Raw genomic sequence first — 11,665 nt, 5'->3', positions numbered from 1 at the left:
GGAGATGCTGCTGAGTTTCTTAAGAACAAGTGTCTGGAGGAGAGCTGGGGTCATACTTCCATTCCTAAGGAGAGACCTTGTTTAATTTTTTTGGTGTGGTCATAACAACAATAGGTAGCAATCTCAAAAGGCTTTCAGTTGGGGGTGTTTCAAATCCCGTGCTTTCATATTCTCCCTTCTTTAGCTCCCAAGAAGAACATTCTCTGGTTCTTTAACTGCATCTTGAATGGTGCTGTCTCCATGATTCTTCCTCATTTCTTCTCTGATTACTCTTTAAATGTAGCTCTTGCAGGGAAGGTATAGCTCAGTGGTAGAGTACATGCTTAGCATGCATGAAGTCCTGAGTTCAATCCCCAGTACTTCCATTAAAATAATTAAGTAAATGAATAAACCTAATTACCTCCTCCCCACAAAACAAACAAACATGTAGCTCTCATCAAAATGTAATTCTCATCTTTTCTGTTTGCTCAGGTTCCCTTTTTTTGTTGTGTGGGCAGGTCTCACCTACATCCAGTGCTGAATTTCTTGTGGTGAATGCAGATTTCCTATGGTCTCCTGGTTATCTTCAGATGCATTTCTCATCAGGAACGAAAAATGCCCACACTTAATTTAACACCACACTTTTCCCTGTATTGCTTCTTTTGCCATATTTACTGATCATGGCTATTGTGACTTCTTCTCCTGATGTCATTTGGGCTGGAAACCTCAGTCACCTTCCATTACTTGTTCCTCAATTCTCTCTAGAATCCATTCTCTCTTAACAAACAAATCATCAGCTGCCAGGTCCCGTCTTTCCTTCCTTTGAGCTTCCTTCCCAACCTAATACCTTTGTTCTGCTCTCATTTAAGTATTTATTAACTCTCCTCTGGATTATTTCAGTAGCTTTTTGATACATCAAATTTCTAGCCCATTTTCTTCATTGCCACATGAGTTATCTTTTTATAAACAGATCCGATAGTTCTACCCCCTCAGAATCTTCAGTGGCTCCTTCTTGCCCAAAGTATCTGGTTCAGTTCCTACTGTGGCTTCAAGGCCCTCCAGGATTTAGCCCTGACCTATCTTTCCAGGTTCCTGAGCCGCTGTTCCTGTTTCTGCCCCTGCCCTCGTCACAATGTACTCCTCACCCTTCCCTGAACTTACCATTCAAACCCCTGTGTTTTTCCTGTAAGTTTAACAGTCTGTAGAATCTTCCTCGCTTCCATTCAAATCCATCTCTCCATGTATCTTTCCCTGAACCGCACGGTTGGAATTAATCACTCCCTACTTCATCTTTCCATGATATTTTGCTTACTCCTCTTCTGTGGTGCTTCTCTTAACATTGCTTTATATTGTAGCCTGTTGCCTTCCCTCCAGACTGTACGCTTCTCAAAGGCAACCACTGAATCTATTCACTTCTGTCTCCCTGTGACTCCATCCCACAGGCCTTCACACATAGTGGATTCTCAATAAATATTAGCAAATGAATGAATGCTATTCACATCATACAATGTGGGTCCTTCAGAACTTGGCCTTGAAGTATGTCTCATAGCTTCACAATTTCTGATCTTTCTTTGCCAGAGCCAAAAGTTCAAAAGAAGGTAGTGTAGTCACCAGAGAAGCAGCCTATGGGGAGTCGGGAATGGAAACGCAGCTGCACTCTCATTTCATTGTGCTCCTGTGGTTTCTATCTTCTGGCCTTGACTTGAAATTTCAGTTGGAAACTTGAAATGCAACCAAAATAGTTTCTTCTGTGTCACCCAGTAATAAGGCTTTCTAAACCTTTCATTTGCATGTAAACATTTCTCTTGAAAATCAACTCTGCTACAAAGTGGGGCTAATTCAGCCGCCACCCATTGCAGATGTAGTTGTGAGGACGACTTTAAATGGGACATTTTTAGACTCTCCAATGTGTCAACAAGTTAAGATTTCATTCATTTAAAAAATGTAAATAAATGCAGCTGCATCTGGCTATATGGACAATAAAAGTGAGATCGTGATGGTGCTAAACCAAGTGGGAAGAAGCTCTAAATTGAGAGAGACACCCTGCTTTGAGAATAATTTAAGGAGCATTAATAAATATATTTAGAAAACTCATGCAGCAAAACTCACACCTCCAGAGCATTTTTTTTCCCCACTCTGTGAGCTAGCTGAATTCATAACGACAGCTTAAGAACAACAAGTAAAGAACTGGCTGCTTACCAAAACATCAAATGGCGAGAAAAGGAAATCGCATGCATTAAACATGCATGTTGGAATTCTCTATTACTATACTTAAAATAGTTATATAACTTCATACTTCTCATGAGACTCTTACTGAGTTAAGTAGTGTTCAACTGTCAAAATCTAGATTTTCAGAAATCAACTTGAAAGTCTGTTTGTTTGAAGATAAAATGCATTTTCTCACAAAGTGCCATTTAAATGCAACTAAGTACCCAGGCTGGCTCACTAAAGCCATTTGCCCTTATAATATTGATGCCATATTGTATATTTGCAAGGAAAATTAGTAAAAAAAAAAATTTTCTACTGCAACGTTAGCTTTTGTGTAAGTAATTTAATCTTTCATCCCTGAAATTGACTAGGAAAGGTTTTCATTTTTACTAAATGATAATGCCTGTGGAAAAATAGATTTCATTAAAGAAGGATGAAATTATAGGTTAGTACTAGAGCGGAGAGTCTGAAGGGGAATTTGGGCTCATGCCCAGGCTTTCTAATTTGATGTTATTGGTCCTTGATGACATTACATTTCACTTCCAAATGTAGGGCCTTTTTCCTCCCTTGGATGTATCACTGGTGCCACTTTAAACTTATCATTCATGATTAGGGTCATTTTTCTCTTACTCACAAATGGAAGTAAAAGGGGACAAAAGGGAGGGACATTTTTCCTGAGGTAACTGAACAAAAGTTACATGAGATGAGAGAGGGAGCAGAGGCTCTTAAAAAGGGAATGTATGCATATGAAAAACAAATTTCCCACATTGGTGAGTTGCGCTGAGTCAGCAAAAATTCAGGATTTCCCCCTTAACAAGGAGAAAAGAGCTATTTGTTAGATTTGACAGCTCCCTGCCAGTATCAGGCCTCCTGAAAGGCAGGAAGCATCACAGGGACAAGCATAGAAAGGACAGAGTGTGCAACTGGCTATTTTTTTCATGGGACATTCATATACTGGTTGTTTGTAACTTTGAGATTTACTTCTTTCTCTCATTAACTACTGTGGATTTCATTAGCTGTGATTTACTTCTCGTACATTTTCCATATCAAGTAAACGACTGTATTTTATTTTTTTTAATTGCATTTCTCTCTCACTCTCCAGCACCATCACCTCCAATCCAACTTGCTACCTCTTTCATCAGCCTCTCTCCAGCCAACAATTCAGTGGCTTCCCAATTTCTTAAGTGGAAACTTTTCTGTCAAGTGCCCAGCTTCTCCATAATGTGGCCTCACCCTTCATAGTCAAGCCCACGCCTCCTCCACTTCATATCAGATCCCTCTGCTGTGATTTGGCCAGAGTCTTTCCTGTTCTTTGAAAATGCCACGACCATTCCAGCTTCTATGCATCACCAACTCCTGTTTTCCTCCTTAAAATTCACGCTTTTTCTCCTCGGTTCTCTAAGTTCCACCTCTATGTAGGAGACAATTTTGGGGAGACCTAGTCTACTTATAATAGTTTTAGGCACATGAGACCCTAGCAATACATGACCCTGCCTTCCAAGCTACCCTTGATTGGACTAGGAGAGTATATACTACCCCCCATGAAATGATCAAATTCTCTTTCCAAGAAATTTGGAGATGAAACTGAAAACCAGTCTCAGTGCTAGAGCTGGAACATGTAAACTTAGGAGCTGAGGGTCAGCCACAGTCTGTTTCATGGAAGAGAGACTAGTGGTAGCAAGAGAGAGTGTGCAAGACTTGGGGTTCTTGGTACAAAACATTAAAAACCAGCTCTGGTTTACTTAAGCAGAAAATGTATATTTCAAGGATATTCTATAGCTCCTAGAATCAATGGGAAGGCCAGAGAACCAGGCTTGGAGAATGGACAGGGACCAAGGGAGCCTAGGCAACCAGAGACAGCCAAGGTGTCTGTCCGGAGACCATCTGGTTAGAATGCCACCATAAGCTCCACTCTTTCTCTTGCAGGACAGTATAGCAGCTGCATGAGTCTGTGCATTGTGATTCTGCAGCCTGCAGGATCAAATCTGAGATCTGATGGTTTAGCTAGATTGTCTCTGTGGCTATAAGAGACAAGAGATTATCTTTTGCTGTTAAAGAAGCTTTATGGTTCAATAACCTTGACACTAGCTGAACTATTAAAGCCCTGAGCTTGTCTTTTTTTTTTTTTAATTTACCAGTGTGTTCAGAGGTAGCCAGCCCATCTAGAACCTTTATGTTCATCATTCCCACAAAAATGGTCAATTACAGTCTCCTCAAACCTTTCCTTCCATAAGCACTTCATCCCAAGCAGCCAGTGGTGAAAATTTAAGTAACTATTTGCCACTGCATACCATGGAGACCAGTATCCCATTTCCCACTGGCATTGAGGTAGTCACTGCATTCAAGCCAAGTCATCTCAGATAACCAATCCAGATCCTCATCCTTGACTCAGTTTCCTGGGGCTATTTTAGGAACTGAGCATTAGTTTAGTTGGGGAAGCAAACACTACTCTTGGTTTTTTAAGCAGAGGGAATTTAACCCAGGAGATTGGTAACAAATGTCTTGGAACAGTGGAAGAGCAGAAAGGGGAAGACCGAGCTGGTAATTTTAGGAAGCCACCGCAGTCACGCACAAAGAGAACATGGTGTCACCGGGTGCTCATGACTGCTGTGCCGCTGAGGCTGCTGCTCTGGAACTGGCTGCCAGCGCAGGAACCCGAGAGCCCTCACTTGCTCCTGCCACTGCTGCTGCCACTACCATTACTGCTTTTTTTTTTTTCAATTAAGGTATAGTTGATTTATAATGTTGTGTTAGTTTCTTCATTCACCCCGGCAGGCCTGCAAGTCCTGTCATTGCCCAGCTTCAAGACCGAAGGAAGAGCCCAGAGAGCAACAGAGGCACGAGTGTATTATTGGGTGGGGAATCTCACATGTCTGAAGCAAGGTCCTGGAGCAGCATCCCTCCGTGTGTGGCAGACTGCGTATGGCAGGCTGGACCCAGCAGCAGTCTTTGCTACTTGAAGGGAGAAGGAGGCTACTGCTGATAGGGGGAATTGATGTCAGGCTGGCTCATTGGTTACCAGGGAAACCAGCAGAGGGGCACGTCCCTTATATCCCCTCCAGTTAATGACCAGGGCAGATGTAATGGAGCCATTCTGATGTAAAGATTAGAGCAATCACTCGCTGGGTCCAGGGGGCAAGGATGTGGGCAGTTATGATTAAGCTCTATGATTAGGAGGAAAGGTCAGTCATGTGAGTAGGGTGTGGGTGAAGCAGGGACTGGTGGAGCAGAGGATTTGCAGAGAGCAAGAGAGCAGCCATCTTGAGCGGCCTGATCATACAAGTGCTTAGTACAAGTGGTGTTGAATGAGTGTTCAAGGCGTAGCTGTAGGAAGACCATTAGGATTAGAGCAGGAGCAGGTGACTTTGAGACGCTGGCTCACCTGGCTGTTTAGGACAGACACGTCCTTGATGACAGAGGTGCTGAGGCTTTCTCCAGCCCACAAATACTACACATCTGGAATGCTAGGCACAGACAACAAGTTCAGACTACCCTGGGATTTTTGTCATTTTAGATACTCAGTTGGAGAGAGATGTGAAAGTGTGCTTGCTTTACAGGAACTCTCATGAGCTTGTTTAGCCCTTCTGGCCAGGTGGGCCTCTGGCCAGCAGGCTTGTTTCCTGCCATCTTTGCATGGTGATGCTCCTTAGTCTGTAAGATGCAGATTGGGTTTCTTCTCCCGTGGCAAGGATTCCTTGCTGTTCACACGCACAGCGAAATCTAGTTGGAAGACCTCCAGTTGGGGGTGGCGGGCTGCGCGGGTGGCCACGTTGTGAGTTTGCTTGAGGTCTGGGGGACCCAGCTCGTTCACCAAGTTTTGCTCTGTAGATTGTAGGCGTGTCTCCAGGCTGTAGGTACCCTCTGATTCCACTGTCCTCCCACCACAGCCCCCAACCAAAAACCTGCTCCCCTGTCTGAGGTAGCACTGCAGGCTATTTGATGTGCATTCTTTTAGTCTTTTTTTTCCTATGCATTTACGATAGTAACATATACAAAAGTGGACTTTTGGATTTCTTTTCTGTCTTCTTTTTACAAATGAGTTCATACTACAAATTCTTTGGTTCTAGGTTTTCTTTCCTCCCTCCCTCCCTTCCTTCCTTTCTTTTTTCTTTTCTTCTCCCCTTCTTTCCCTCCCTCCCTCCTTCCTCCCTTCCTTCTTTCCTCTCTCTCTCTGTCTCTCTTCCTTTCCCTCTTAACAAAATGGATGTTTGTAAGGAATTATCTTGATCTTCTAAGGGCCTATAAAACCTTAACTTGCGTTCAAATAATTGGTACCTCTATAGGAAACATCCATTGGCCGCAGTTCAACTACTCAGTTTGTTGAGGATTAATCAATCATATAGTTCTGCGAAATTTCTCCTTTCTCTCTCTGCAGGCATAAATAATCCACCACGGGGGCCAGGAAACCCTTCAAAGCCAGCAGGGCAAGGGACTACATTGTGAAAGCCCTGTTTGTGTCCTGGATCTCTGGGTCTCTGCTCAACTCCGGTCTGTCCCCTGGCCCTGAGCGCCCACTAGTGTTCTGCCGGGGAAACTGGCCTGACCTTGTCTGGGAGAAACCTGGTTGAAGGAGCCTCTCTCTGCCTGTCTTTACACTCTTTCACTTTGGAAAGATGTAAAAATGATGAAACAGTAAGGCTGTGGGATGAGGTTCTCACCACAGATCCACATTTATGTTAATAAATAACATTTATTCAACATTTACTATATGCCAGGCATAATTATAAGTGCTTTCCATGTATTAACTCAGTTAATTCTCCCAGCCTTTTAAAGTGGGCTCTGTCATGCTCCTTACTTTACAGATGAGGAAAATGAGGCTCAGAAAGGTTAAGCCACTTCCCTCAGGACACATAGTGAAGTATAGAGCAAATATTTGATCCGAGGCAGTCTCACTCCAGATCCTGTGCTCATAATAACAGAAAATGTTGCCTTCAAATACAGTGTAGTGAGGACTGATAACATTTCAGTCATGGTGCAAAGAACTTGGGTTCATTGATGCCTTTAATGGCCATTCTTTGTGGATTCGGGACAACAGTGACCAGGGCAGTTTAAAGATCCTAGGAAATCTTTCTTTTGGAGGCTCCATCCTACATCATTTAAAAACAATGAAAAGGTACATTACATGTAATTTTTTTTTTGCTGTAAATACTTGGAAGACTTTTAAAAAATAATTTTGCCTGTAAAGTAATCAGGCTATGAACAATTTACTTAATTCATGATTGGCTGTGATTTCTCATTCTCGCTTGGAATTCTTGTGAAGAAAGGACGTCTAACCTACAGATTGTTTTTAGAATGTAATGAATTTTTTATGAATATTAGTTTAGCAAATGAGGTTGACATAATATTATATTTTCTAGGCATTTAATTAAACATCTATTGATTGTGGTTTTGCAGTGTTCTTTTCATAGTTCTGAGCATGTGTGTGTGTGTATATATATACATACATATATATATACACACACACACACACACACACACACACATAATCTCCAGCACTACGGCTATGTGGCCATCATGAATAAAATGGCCATGTTCCTGGCCGTACCCCACATCTGCTCCGTTCTTGTAGCTGACCATAAGTAGGCAAAATAACTGATCCCCCACCAAGGGGCTGGCTGTAAAGACCCTCCTGCCTCAGACTACTTTATTCATTGGCTGCTGGTGGTGTTTCACAGGGATTCAGCCAACACTGATGAGGAAGATTGGATGTACCTCACAGGAAGCACAGAATGTTGATATAGTTACAGAGTGCTCCCTCATTCCAGTCTTCTAGCGTATTGCCTGCAGGCATGGGGCATTCGCCTTCTTTCCTGGGATCATGACTAGAGAACCTGCCATGCCTATAGCTAGGTTTTCCTGTCTTTTTGTATCACTTGCTCTTGGCTATGTAATGGTACCTCTCTGCTTTACTGCTTACTCTACCAGGTAATCAGGACTAGCACAGTGGTTAAGAATAGGCTTTGGGAATCGGACATCCTAAGGTTCTCACCCCAGCTCTGGCACCTAATCTATGAGTTTGGGCAAATCACTTAACCTAGGCATCTATTTCTAGTTTGTAAAGTGATAATAATAGGACCTACCTCATAGGTTCTGTTCTGAACTGGCTGGCTTTCCATTTGACCAGGCTCTTTCTTCACTCTCTGGAAGTGGAATTGAGGGATCCAGGAGTCCTTTACTAATTCTTAGCTGTCTATTGGGAATTCTAGCAGATTATGTTCATACTTTGATGTCTGGTACCTATGACATCTTAGTACCTCCGCCCTGGTACACGACATAATCCTGTTCAGTCCTGGCCATAACCACCTGTGGAAGGTGCTGTCATTCTCCACATTTTATAGAGAAGGAAAGAGACTTAAAGTTAAGTGACTTGTTCACGGTCACACCATGAAGAGAGGCAGAGCTGGGATGAGAACCCATGTCAGTGGCTTCAAACAACCATTTGAATTGCTCACAAATGTGTGGGTCCATGTTTGGCTGGTCTCAACAGGATGGTTCTTCTGGTCTTGCCTGGGGTCACTCGTGGGGCTGCAGTCATCTGATGGCTGGACCGGGACTGATGCTGTAAGGATGGCCTCACTCTCATGTTTGATAACTGATGTTTGCTCTCTCTCTCTCTGCACGTGTTGTCCTTTCAAGGAGGCCAGATGGAGCTTCCCAACCTGGTGGTCTCAGGGTTCCAAGACAGCTAGAGCAAAATCTGCCAAGCCTCTTGAAGTCTAGGCTTGGAAGTCCCCAAATATCATTTTCACCATATTCTGTTGGTCCAAGCAAGTCACGAGGCCCATCCAGATTCAAGGGGTGGGAACTGTGGCAGTGGGAATACAACTTCTGGGTGTGGGCAGTAAAAGGACACATCTGCTGGAGAGAAGTGAAAAAAAAATAATGAAAATAAGAGTTGGTCTGCTTTTTATCATCACTCTCTGCTGGTAATTCTAAACAATGTGGTAGGATACTCCTCCCCGCTGGAGCAAACTGCTCCCACCTCTGCTATCCCTTAGTGAGCCCCTGGTGGGGAAAGAGAGCCCCTGATGGCAGTGGTGACAAAGTCACATGGCAGTGGTGACAAAGTCACATTGCAGAGGGGCACATGCACAGGGCTGGGAAGGATCATTCCAGCCCACTTTGTAAGCAGTCACAGGGTGAGATGCGGGAGGAGACTGTGCGATGGGCAAGGGAGGCCCCAAGAACAACTTTTCTTACTTCACATTTTCATTTTGACCCAATGCTGCAATTTCTGAAAGATGGCAGGATCATTTTCAGCTTTTAAAGTCAATTAATTATACTGCTATGAGCTAGTAAAATAATTAGTAAATGTTAACATTTGCATGTTGTTTTAATTAAGAAATAAATGTCTTTGAATGAAAAAGTACCTGCCAGCTTACCCATTAATTATCAGAGTACTGAAAGCACACTTTGCAAGGTGGCTCCAAAAGTACCTTGGCAAAATGAGCCCTCAATCACTTTTTGCCTGGATGAGTCATGCTGTTTTTCCTTGAAGTTCAAAGCGCCAGTCAGGTGGAAAGAGGGGAGTCCTTACCTGATAGGAGGAGAGCAGCATGACCTGGACTCTTTCGACATAGTTGGGGTGCTAGATGGACAGTTGGGGTTCTATGCAGACAGTTTTGCTTCCAAGGAAGTTTCTGTTAATAATACCTTCTGTTTTCTACTTCTTTTGTTAAAAAAAGAGGTGATCATGCTTTATCTTCTCATGAACTTTACTTTTTTGTGATTGGTCTTCTATTTCTTACGTGTTGCTTGGGGTCAGTCCCTGTCAGACAATCAGGTGTACACTCCCAGGGGCAGGAGCTAGGGCTATCTATATTGCTCCTCTTTCGTAAAATCTTGGTATTTTTTATTTTATTTTATTTTTACAGCTGCCTTCTCCCACTCTGATTTGTCTTTTCACTCTCTTCTGCTTTTTAAAATAGAATTTCTTAGTTTTGATAAATAAAAGTTCTTAATTTCAATATATTCCAATTAACTCCTCTTTTCTTACATGGTTTGTAGGTTTCCTTTCTTGATCATAAATGCATTCTCTTGTATTATTCTTTAAAAGCTTAATTTTTTTGGTCTTTCATGTTTCTTGGTCTTTTTTTTTTCTTTTGTATTTACATCTACAATCTACTCAGAACTAAGTTTTGTGACTGGTGTGAGAGGGAGTTAAGCCTCAAATTTTTTTCCTTGTGTATATCCAATTGACCCAGTACCTTTGTAGAGAAGACTGTGTCTCCCCCATTACTCTGATGTTTACACTGAGGCCATGCTTCTCCCAGGCTGTCTCCAGTCATTGCCTGAGCACAGAGAGGGCACTGAAGCCTCATTTCTGTCCCATGTGGGGGTTTCCTCTAATGGGGACCTTTGCTTAGAGACCACTCATCAGTCAACTGAGACTTTCTGCAGTGTGGTCTGAGACTCTTCCTACCCAGTCTTCCTCCCACCCCTCACAGGTGTCAGAGCTGCACTGTGGTCCAAAGGCTTTCCCTGCCTGCGGCCCTTCCCTCCCTCTTTATCCTTCACAAGCATCCCCCCCATCCCCTACTCTCACTCCCCTGTCAACATCTTGCATGTTTAATCCTGTCTTGGCATCTGTTTCTTGGGGGCCCTGAACTGACAGAGTGGGTAGATCCTAGAGTAAGAGGCATTCATACTTTGGTGTCAGGGTGATGAAAGACTGGGCCAAGTTCAAGGCACAAGAGTGGATGAGGAGAATGGATTGAAGGACTTCCTGAAAAACAGAGGGAATGGAAACTGTGCCTGACAGTGTAGAGGGCAAAGGAGGGGGTGGATTATGTCACGGAGGTGGAGCTCATTTGAGGGAACCATCAGTGACATTAGTCCTATGCTAATTAAAGGATTTTTTTGAGAGAAAAAAATTAATAACGTTAAGTTACATTTGTATTGGGGCTTGACAGTTTACTGAGTGCATTTGCACATCACCTCTTTTACTCTTTAACGGGGCTTCTGAGTAGGGGAGAAGGGAGAAACAAGTCGGGGAAGTCCTATTTGTCTCTCCTTTCCTGTGTTCTTCACGCCAACCGTCCCACCCCAGATTGTCTTTCTTCCCTTCTGTTTCCAAGGACTGTTAAGAGTCAATTGAAGAAATTGGTCAGATTAGGCCATTTCTAGTCAAAGTAAAGGGTCGAGCTAGTGTTAGCACATGACAAGCCTATGTGAGAGAACTTAAGGCCATATGATGGTTGGAAGTGGGGGGGAGGGGCTGGGGTATACATTGATTTGGTTGGGTGACACCATATTTCATAACATGTGGGGATGGTTACTTCATGCAGGAGGGTGGAATGTTGATTTTTAGGGGGTCACTGTCAGAGAAGAGGAGAGAGACAGTAGAGAGGTGTATGTCAGTGAGAAGGAAAGACCATGATGGTGGGTTGGCAGAAGGACAATGCTATATTGAAACATTTAGATGGGGTTGCATGGTGTGTGCATGTGCGTGTGTGTGTGTGTGTTCTAGCTTCAGGTA

Source organism: Vicugna pacos, chromosome 23 (assembly GCF_048564905.1).
Source record: "Vicugna pacos chromosome 23, VicPac4, whole genome shotgun sequence".
NCBI classification, from domain to species: Eukaryota; Metazoa; Chordata; class Mammalia; order Artiodactyla; family Camelidae; genus Vicugna; species Vicugna pacos.
The sequence above is the reverse complement of the archived record's forward strand: the minus strand, read 5'-3'. Positions refer to the sequence as shown.